Raw genomic sequence first — 11536 nt, 5'->3', positions numbered from 1 at the left:
TTACAATGTGAGCTGTCATTTATCAAGGACAAATATTCACATCTAGGATATGTAATGCAGCATCCATTTGGAATATGGATAGTTCCCAAGTTCCACTACTGAGTTATCCCTTTTAGGTAAAGGAGAACTTTTCTGTTTGGAATATTCACATCCACAGAATTTAGGTATGTTGGAAAAAGACCCTCATTGCTCATCTATTTCTCTGATGAATTACACTATGTTTTCCAGATGCAAAAGGCCTCCTAAGGAAAAAAATATCTCTGAAGCTAATGGTTTGCTTGCCACTGTCACCACCACACTACTCAAAATATTAAAATTATAAAGCTTATCTTTTTACTTTCTAAGAGTTAGTTGGTTTCATTCCTGTCGCAAAAGATAGACAAATGAAATTATTGTCAGTTATTTTTCAGTCATGTCTGACCCTCGTGACCCCATTTGGAGCTTTCTTGGCAAAAATGATGGGGTGATTTCCCATTTCCCTTTCTCGCTAATCTTATAGATGAGGAAACTGAGGCAAATGGGTTTACATCATTTGTCCATGATTACACAGCTACTAAATGCCTGAGGTGAGATTTGAACTCAAGAAGGTGAGTCTTCCTGACTCCAGGCCTGGCACTCTATTGACTGCACCACCCATCTTCCCAACGGAAGTCATTATGTAATGTTAAGTTGAATCTATGCAGTGTAATGAAAAATGTTCCAGAGATTTTGAATCAGGTAATGATCTCCCATTTGTTATCATGTAGGTTACCTTTTGAGCAAGTTTTTCCATCTCTATTAGTCACACTTTCATCATCTATAAGGACAGGGACAGGACTTGTGATTTCATTAATATAGAGAAGTCTCAGGTGAGAAAACTCCCTCTACTAATGCAGGTCAGCACTTCCTCTGCAATTTATAATCTGAGAAAGTTTCCTAGAGCACCAAGTCAAGTGACTTATCCAGGATCACACAACCAGTATGTGTTAGAGGCAGAAAATGAACCCAGGTCTTCTCAGCTACTAGACTCTATTTATTGTGCTACATTACATCTCTTTTTTCTTCATCTGTAAAAGGGAAATAATCATTGTACTCTCTAAAACTATAGAGATCAGAGTTGGAGAGGCTCTCAGAGATCATGTAGCCAAACTCCTTCTTCAAGTATTAATCCTCTCCATAGTATCCCTGAAAAGTAATCATCCAGGAATCTCTTACTTTAAAGATCTCTAGCTTTGTATCATCTGCAAGGTTGACAAATATTTCACCTGTGACTTCTTCTATTTAACAAATATTTGTCAAGGTCTTACACAGAGCACTATGATCCATGCTAGCCATTAGACAAATTCTAAATAATATATAATCATTGGCCTAAAGGAATTTGAGGTCTAATAGGGTGATCTAACAAAAAGGCAAATAACTATAATATATCATAAAGGTACAAAGTACTAGCGAACACTCAGGACAATGATATCACAAAATTATTAATAAGCATAACAAAAAGAACAAGGACAAAAACAGCCCTGAACCACACCATCAAATGTACTCCTTCAAGCTGACATTGATTGATGGATGCCTTTTAGGTTCATTCAGTAACCTATTTCTTGGTTCATTGGTAAATCCCACCTACACTATGATTCTGCCCCTATCTCTCCATTGTGGCTCCAAGGTTATCATGGGATACTTTATGTTCAAAATCTTGCTGAAATATTGATGATATACAAAGTCTATATCAGCACCTTATTCAATCAGTCTGGGAAGGAAGGAGGGAAGGAAGGAAGGAAGGAAGGAAGGAAGGAAGGAAGGAAGGAAGGAAGGAAGGGAGGGAGGGAGGGAGGGAGGAAGGAAGGAAGGAAGGAAGGAAGGAAGGAAGGAAGGAAGGAAGGAAGGAAGGAAGGAAGGAAGGAAGGAAGGAAGGAAGGAGCTTAGTATCACATGATTTGTTCTTAATAAAGTCATGCTAGCTCAAAGTGATTGCCTTCCCCCCACTTAAGTTTTTCATAGAATATCTATTTGACAATCAATACTAGAATTTTTTGGACATTATATCCAGAAAACCTGTTCATAGTTTGAAGTATTTATCTTCTTCCTACTTTTGAAAATGTGAACCATATTTGCCAGTTCCCAATTCCATTTCATGAAGGCTAGTTAGGTGATGTAATGAATAGAGCCCTGGGCCTAAAGTCAGGAAGAGTTATCTTCTTGAGTTCAGATCTGGCCTCAGACACTAGCTATGTGACCTTGGCAAGTCACTTGGATGTGTGTGTGTGTGTGTGTGTTTGTGTGTGTGTGTGTGTGTGTGTGTATGTATGTATGTATGTATAGATAGCTGATCATTTAGTAAAAATATGCCTCACCTTTTCAAAGCTTTGGATACCTGGATTATAAAAGGGAAATGTTCCTGTCCTCCTCTCTAGCTTATCCCTTTAGACATGCAGACTACTGCTACACACACACACACACACACACACACACACACACACACACTCACACACATACACCCTTTACATTTTCTAAATCCCTGGGGAACAAAATTTTACATAAGGAACAGTGACAAGTTCTAACACGGATCTCCTAGGACATAAAAATGGGTGTCTCACATACCAATTGCTTGCCACTTGGTGGTGACAAGTGGGTCCAATGCTATAAAAGGTAGTGTCTGGAAGAACACAATTCCATAGTCATCTTGGCTCCACAGACAAGCTAAAACTTGCTGCAGGATCTCATGGCTATGAAGTCCACGGACAGTATTCTTGTAAATAGTGGTCACAATGCTGCAGAAAGGCTATCCCTGTAGATCTGTCACCTGACAGGCAATCAAAATGCCTGTAGCCCCGAGGAGCACCTTTAGCAGCAGCTTTAAGCAAGCCCAGGACCAGGAGTGCTTTTGAGGACTAGATTTCATAGAGCAGAACTAGACTTGGCCTTTGCAGGCTCTTTCTTGGGTTTGTTCTCTTGTTTCTTCTTACTAGCTATTTTGAAAGATCATATTCCTTTCTCCAACATTCCTTCTCCTCTGCTTTCTCCTTCTTTCTTGCTTTTGGGCTTTCTTGTCCTGATGCTTGGCCTGATGCTTGACCTCATGTTTTTTTCTCTATTTTTCAATCTCCAACTATTTTTGTTTCTCTCACTCTTGATCATCCTGAGCAACATTCACTTGCTATAATGCCCTGATAGTGCTCTGCTTAGGCTGCTTCTCATCCAAGCAATCATCAGCCACTTTGGCCAGGACATGATCTAGAGAGTTATCCTTCAGATTCAGCCAATTCATGCTCTTAAACTGAGCAATGCTGACAGTCAGGGTGACAAGCCTATTGTTGAGGAGGTCCAGGTGCTGTAGGTTGACCAGATGGCCATAGGTCAGCAGGAAGCTGCTATAAGCAATTTTTACTCAAGTTTACTTTTACCAGGTGTGTTAGTCCACAGTGCTGAAGTCAGTTTGTTGCAGGACATATCCAATACTGTAGCCTTTGGAAGAGTAACCAGCTCCCTGACGGGCACCTCAGTGAAGTCTGCCGAAACTCAGGTCCAGCTCATTGCCACCCAACTTGTAACAAATGCTATTCCCCTTCCTCACTCTTGGTCATAGCTCCAAGAAGTGTGGAGAATAGAGGGGGCAGCAGGGATGCATAAGGGTTCTGTGGGAGGAGAGTTATGGGCATACTCCTGGATGTTCTGTGTGGCTTCTTCATCTGTTTCTTCATCTATAAAATGAGATGAAGAAGGAAATGGCAAACCACTCCATTATCATTGCCAAGAAAACCTCAAATGGGGTCACAGAGTCAAACACCTCTGAAAGAAAACTAAACAACATCATTTCGTCTATTTCATTTTCCCTGATTCTTGAAAGATCAACCAACAGTAGCTCAGCAAGCTCTTACAATATCCAAACCACAGGTTCATTCAGCCCTGGTGACCTGAACTCCCAGAGACCATCTCTGTTGTCTGCTACCATTTCCTGGATTATCCTTCAATTCTATTGGAACCATTTTTGGTCTTTTCTTCCCTGACTGAAGATTCTTTTCCTTAATAAATAGAAGTAAGAGCTAAGTAGTCCTGTCTTTTCATCTATCTTTATTGTTCCATCTACCTCAAATAGGAATCTTATTGATCTTTCACTTTCTCCAAGAGTCTCTGTTGTCTTTCGTGTCAGTTTATATTGGAATTGAGCCATACTGACACTGTTCTTATAGAACCTTATCCCTTTTTTACATTCATCCTCAAGTACTCAAGCTCTTGTAACTCCATTTTAGGGGGAAGGGAGAGGATGTGAAAACATGAAAACAACTTTTAAAAAAATCTCTCCTGAAAAGATTTATAGAGTTTGAGTAAATGGAAGAACTCCATAGTAATCTGATAGATTTGTTTGGCAGTCTGGTAAATGGGAAGGCTCATGCCTAAAATCTATCATTAAAAAAAAAAATTCCCCTCCTTGTAGATTGTATTATGGAATTTGTATGGTCATCCTTGAAAACTCTTAAGCTTACCAGCTCCCCTTGTTTTACAGAGGAGGAAAATGAGGCATGGGAGACATGAGACTTTGTACAAGGTCACACCATTAGTAAGAAGCAGAGCTGAGATTTGAATTTAGGTCCTTTGACACCATAATCTGTGCTCTTTCCACCTTATCCTTCACATATTTAGAGGAGTAGTTTGCCTAGCTGCTTCTTCCATTTTCTGAAAAATGAAATCATTTAGGGAAGAGAAAAATATCAACTGCTGCACGTTGAACAGAGAAAGACATCCAATTCAATTCAATGTAAACAAATGAGTCTGTTATATACCTCCAGCGTATCATGTACTAGAGATAAAATGCAACATGGATTTTGACTGAAAAGACTCCTAGTGATTGTCTGACTCCTATTCTGATGCATATTCCAGTGTGCCATAGTATTTCTCTTTTAAAAAATCAATAATAAATTTTACTGACTTTTACATCACCGGAATTTGCCATCTTATATAACAATGTCTTTTTTACAGAACAAGAAGAGAAAAATTAATAAAAACCGGTCAATATATTGACAGAGTCTGAAAATATAGTTAATGTTCCATATCCATGGATGCCCCCTCCCACCTTTGCAAAGGAATGGGAAGAGGCATTTTCTCTTATCTCTTCTTTGGGACCAAGATCATTCTTTATACTTTTGCAATATTCATTTTCAATTATTTTTTGTAGTTGTCCACTCCATTTACATTGTAGTCTTCATTTGATATATTGTGTTCTTGTCTTTGCTTACTTTTGCATTAGTTCATATAAGTCTCTCCATGTTTTTGTGTATTCATCATGTTCGCTATTCCTCAGAGTACAAGCAGGTAGACAGTTCAGGAGACTTTTGCCCTGCACTGCCTATGTGTCTGACTCCCTCAAGCGTCTGACTTCTGTCTGTCTGCATTTGAGTGCCCTGTGTCTGTTGCTCTCGCCCCATTAGTTGTCCTCTCCTGTCTGTGTTCAGGTTGGGCTCCCACAAGGCTGCACCATTCCCAGTGTTCTTCCTTTTGGTTCTAGCCAGGCACAAACACTCTTTGTCCTCCACCTGCTTTCCTTTCTCTCTCTCCAGTCTGAAATGTCCAACATGCACATCCCCTTCCCACACTTTACCACATCCTAGGTCCACTAAAGCAAGAATTGTCTGTAAATTCCTTTATATTCATGTGTAATTTATTCATTATTCAATAAACAATCCAATTCATTGCTATAAATATTTTGATGGATCTTTCTTTTTTTTATCAATGACCTATTTGAGATTCTGATTCTTATAATAAGTTAAAAATATAAGCAAAGAAAAAAGTATACAGACCCAATACCTGGCACATATTATACAATCAATATATATTTTTGAATAAATTAATGAAGCCATTTCCAGAAAGCTCATAAAGTACATGTCAGTCTAATCTGGCATATTATATTTAACAGTCCTGGTGTATATAATATTATTTCAAACAAAACAATTCAAGAACTTCAAGTGAAGTCCCTTCATGATAAACTTTTGTTAGGTCAAATGTTAGCACTACAGATAATGAAAAACCCCATGAAGTTAACAAACTTTCAACCTTCTATATGCACAGATCCTCTCATCTACCTTTAATCCCATGGACACTATCATCCTTAAAACAAGAATCCTTCTTAACTGAACTACTTACTGTGGAGCCTTCTGGTTTCTGTAAAAGGATATAGAGTAAAAGTCCAGAAACCAGATCCACCAGCATTCACTTAATCTCCTTGCCAGATAGAGACATGGCAGCCAAGGGCAACATCTGTTTAGAGTACAAGTTCATTTGCATAAGATCATGGATATGAGACCATATGCAGTATCACCTCCCAAAGCAGTTGAAGATAGGAAATGGTCATGAAGAGAACTTGGAATAAGATCTAACTGCTTCATCTTCAGAGAATTTGTAGAAGAAATTAGAAAAAGAATAAACAGATGAGAAGCAGAAAAGCTAGATGGCATTTTCCTCATGATCTACCCTCACTAATAATAAAAGCAAGGCAATTATATTTGGACTACATTACCTCACTTGTGTTTAATCCTCAATGCATTAGTGAGCAAAAATACATGAATGTTTTTAAACTATCAAAGGATTTTGTATTATCTTAATAGTTAAGGTTGAATTTTGTTTTGCCAAATCAAATTCCTTTGACATTAAATAATAACCCCAAATAGATTTTCTGTCTTCTATACCTATTACTCAGTTATGTGACTGTGAAAACTGAGCCTGTAGCAGCCTGTTCTCTTGTCATGTTTTCATCAAGGGTATTCCTGATGTGTACACAGACCATTCTCAGACTATAGTTTAGTGATGAGATAAGAAAGAGTAGTGTGGGGGGACAGTTATGTGTCTTTGGGGGGGCCCTATTAGTTATTCCCACTATCTGTAAATTTACACATCCTTAGAAAAATGTCCCCCCTCTCTGAGATATCTTAAAAATTGATCTCTATGAACCTTTAAGGTTGAATCATCTCAAATACATGTCTGTTCTGCATTATTTGACTCTGTCTTTATCTACTAAATGAGGATAATAATTTCCCTACCTGTCTCACCAGGTTGCTATTTGAAAAGTGTTGCTGTATATCCAAAAGCATTATAGAAATATGAGTTATTATCTTGAAGATAGAGGTGTTTTAATTCCTTTTTATCTCCTCCTGTGTCTTAGACAGAGTAAGCAATGAATTGAATTGAGGTAAGAGGAGTTGAATTGAATTGGATAGAATTGAACTGAATTGAATTGTAGTGAAATGAATTAAATGTCCTTTCATTCTTACCTTAATGTTATCTGCTCTAGTTCAAATAACAAGATTTCTGCCTTAAGTGATTCTTTATCTTCTTTTGGATCTGTAAAGACAAATGCAAAATAACAGCTGTTAAACAAATTTCCCCTTACTCTCTGTCTCAAATTCCCTACCCTCATTTTTCAGTGAACCAATTTTCTCTTTTCCCGTCTGTCTCCAACAAATGCATTGGAGGGATCCTTTCTCTCTGATTAAATTAAGCTCTGCAAATTAATATTCTGAGGGTTCTTTTCTTTCCTCTCCACTTCTCCCTTTAAGTGTTTTCTGCTCCTTTTTCTTTAGATCCTCCCATTACCAAAGAACTGTGATGTTCTTTAAAATCTCTTGGTTATTATGCATTTTATCAAATAAAATAAAATAGGCCTCATTTGACCTGTATTTGAGAAGTAACTATCGCTGTATTTTTAGTAAAAGTTAATTAAGTGTACATTTACTTACTCCTGAGCCAAGAATTGATTAATTCATTCAGTCATTTGGTTATGTAACAACTATGTGCAGAACACTGTATTAGGAGCTGGGAACATTATATAGATAAATAAGGCATGATCCCCACCTACTTTCATGAAGCTCACAGTTTAATATGTGGTTATACTCGTCTTTCTTCCTAACGTTTGAAGGTTCATCTCTTTTTGTTTGCTTCCTTGTGACTGAGATTTTGTTGAGACTCTATTCTTTTGACATCCTTGGTGTTAAAGCCTTTTCCTTGTAATCTCCTATTGCTCATAATCTGAATCCTCCCTGCTTTTTTTGTGAACAGACTTTTAAAGCTAGACTGCAAAGTTGCCTGAGTTTCTTCACACTGAGGGATATGGACATTGATGGAATGGTTTCCTACCCTGAGTAGGAGGACAAAATGTGGCCCAGTTGGATCTCAAGTCCCTTTCCTTTAGGCTCGATGGTGCTATTACCTGAACTTCCCTCCACTCTCCCCCTTTCCTTCATGTAGAGAACTAGTGTACACGTACTTCTGGGCAGAATCAGTGCCTTTGACTTTTTGAGTCTAAAAGCTGGGAGAAGCAAAATGGAGGAAGCACGTTGGGCAGACAATGTAAGTAACAAGGGAACCACAAGATGCACCCATTGCAAAAACCTATGAGTTTGCTTGTGCTCACTGCTGCTGGCTCATAGAGGCTGATGTGGGGTTGAGAGCCATTAAAAGAATGGCACAGTTTCACAAAGACAATCCAATCTTCTCCCCTACTCCTTTAAATGCTGGCCCCGGAGCATTTTCAGTTACTCTCCAAAACAAGATTCACTGATAACAGACTGAACATCTAATTAACTAGCACAATCTGGACAATAGGTATTCATCCATTTGGTTTTTCACACAAGTTAAATTCTTTTGTAAAAATAATTTATTAATTTTTATTAATATGCTAAATGATATAAGATATGTAATAATAAATAAGCAACTACATGCATGATGTACTCATATGATTACTTTAAGGAAGAGTACTGTGCTACATTCAAGAGGTATGAATGAATGGATGAATGAATGAACTAATGTAAAAGCATTTACTGAGTGTTTACTCCACCTCTCCAACTTGACTTTCAAAATTCTTTTTGAGCTCTTCCATGGCCTGAGCCCATTGGGTGGGCTGGGACACAGAATCCTCGATTTCTGTGTCTTTGCCTGGTGGTAAGCATTGTTCTTCCTCATCAGAAAGGAAGGGAGGAAATGTCTGTTCTCCAAGAAAGTAGCCTTCAATAGTTTTATTTCTTTTCCCTTTTCTGGGCATTCTCCCCAGCCAGTGGCTTGACCTCTGAATATTCTCCTCACACCCACCTCGCCTCCTGGTCCTCCCAGCCAGTGTTTGGGGACTGGGATTCAAATGCTGCTTCCCGCTTTAGGGCTTTTGGCGGGGGCAGGGCTGCTATTCAGTGTGAGATTAAGTTCAGATGGTCAGGTCGGGGCAGGGCCACCTCTCAGGCCCAGTTCCCTCAGGGGGTTTATGCAGAGACCTTCCACAATGGATCCAGGCTCCCGCCCCCTTGGGGAGCCCCTGTCTGCAGCCGCCTCTCAGCTTCTATCTCCCGGGGGGGCCCGAGCCATGGGGGCACCCCACTGCCCTCTCGACCCACCAAAGAGACTCTCTCACCGACCCTCGTCACCTGTGGGTGAGGGGGCTTGTGCTGCCACTGGATATCCCGTCCCTGAAGCCTGCCTGGATCTGTACCTCTCGGAGCCGCGGCTGCCGCAGGTCCGGGCTGGGATCCGCATCTGCAGCGCGACGGACCTTTTGCGAGAGGTTTGCAGGTCCCTCTGTGGGTGGAGGGACCCTCGTGGCCGCAGGATATCTCGTCCCCGTAGCCCGTTTGGATCTTTTCCTCACAGTATCGTGGCCGCTGCAGGGCTGCACTCAGCTCCCAGTCCCGGCGCCCAGTCCACAGCGCGAAGGAACCCCCGCGAGAGGTTTGCAGGTCTCTCCGGAACAGAAATCTCCCTCGCTCTAATATTCCGTGGCCTCTGGATGCAGAATTCACCATGGGTTGGTCCCCTCTAGCCGTTCTGTGGGTTGTGGGTTCGGAGCTATGTGTATGTGCGTCTTTCTACTCCGCCATCTTGGCTCCGCCCCCCTTACTAAGTGTTTACTATATGCAAAGCACCATACTAAGTTCTGGGAATACAAAGAAAAAAAACAAGATAGTCCCTGCTCTCAAAAAGAGAAATAACAAAATACAGAGAAATGACAAAAATGTTTTAGAAGTTTCAAGGAAGAAAAGATAATCTATAACTGCAGGGAGTCTAGGGAAGAAGAAGGAAATGGGGATGGGAAGAGAATATTTTAGGTATAGAAAATAGCTGGATAAGTCACAGGAACTTAACAACATTGAACCGGTATAAATGGTAGGTAGAATAGGTAAGCATTCCTAGAGCATGGTATACATTGATAGATATCACTATAGAGGTAGTGAGACACAGAGCTGTTCAGGGCTTTGAATGCCACATAAATGAGTGTTTATCTTTGGTTGGTTGATATTGGGGGTCCACTGAAGAGTTTGTGGCAGTTTGTTGATATCAATGGGAATATTTTTCTGAGAGTAGAAGGAGTCAGATTGCTCAGGGACCACATGGAAGCCTTTTTCCTCTTTGGCCAGTGTAGCACTGTTCTATGTAGGCAAGACCTCAATTTAAATGTCTATTTATCCAACAGACTACCAAAAATGTGAGACCAAGATGCTAAAAGGCAATCTTTAAAAGGCCAGAGAGTGAGCAGATATCAGAGGGTAGAGCTTGGCTTTGAGACTGTATTACTGGTTTGGGATCATTAAGGAAGTTTAATTTTCTTTATTGATTTAGAAGAAGCATTTCCATTCACCTTTAAATATTATTTCTTCTTTGCCCTTTACATTATGAAACTCTCATCAAAAGCCCTTTGGGGTTTTTCCCATTCCTTCAAAATCAACTTCCTTCAGTATTTCCTCCACTTAGCATTTAAAGTCTAATAATATTGCGGTCACTGCCATCCCCCAAAGTCTAACTTCATTATCATAGTTGGCTTGTTTCCTAGGACAGACTCAGAATAGTAACGGGGCAGAACTGCTTATTCTGCCATTGATGTCCCTGAAATCCTTGTCGCCCCACCCTTTCCTTCAACCCCTCCCTCCATCATCTTCTGTAGCTTGGTTTCTACATATTCTGATCAATATCTGAGTAATTAAAATTTCTCATGATCAAAGCCTTGACCTTCTCATTGGCCTTGCTTATCAGTTAAAGTATGTCTAGATCTACTCTTCTGTAACTGCCTGGAGGTCTATTCCTCTATATTCCCAAACCTACCTCCCCTTGCTTGTCCTTGGCTTTGTTCTGCTCATACCATCCTTGCTGTGTCAGCCCAACTATTGATAGAACTTCCCTATACAAATTGAAGTTAATCCCCAGGCAGTGCCACCTTTCCCCCTGCCCCCTTTGGTATGTTTAGTGTTAACATAGACTCTCAAGCCAATTCTGCAATTTTAAACCTTTTGATTTTTTTGTTGGCTCAGCCCAATGTCTGATATACCCCATCTGAATCCTTGAAATCATGTATTTCAAATCCAATAATACTATTATGCATGCTCTGAGGCCTTGGAAAGAAAATGTTTATTTTTTTTTTTTAATTTATTTAACTTTTAACATTCATTTTCACAAAATTTTGGGTTCCACATTTTCTCCCCTTTTGTCCCCTCCCCCCACCCCAAAAAACCAAGCGTTCTAATTGCTCCTGTCTGCCAATCTGCCCTCTCTCCCTCCCCACCCCTTCCCTTTGGAAGGCAAGCAATTCAAT

The 11536-nt window shown here is 40.0% G+C and overlaps 1 pseudogene; it reads right to left on the bottom strand.

The window, feature by feature from the left end:
- Positions 1-1143: 1143 nt before the first annotated feature.
- The window catches only part of LOC140507670 (leucine-rich repeat-containing protein 59-like), a 102972-nt pseudogene continuing 92579 nt past the window's right edge, over positions 1144-11536 (bottom strand).

The sequence above is a fragment of the Notamacropus eugenii genome, chromosome 5, assembly GCF_028372415.1.
Source record: "Notamacropus eugenii isolate mMacEug1 chromosome 5, mMacEug1.pri_v2, whole genome shotgun sequence".
Taxonomy (NCBI): Eukaryota; Metazoa; Chordata; class Mammalia; order Diprotodontia; family Macropodidae; genus Notamacropus; species Notamacropus eugenii.
Note: the sequence above shows the minus strand (reverse complement) of the source record. Positions and strands in the feature narration are given on the sequence as shown.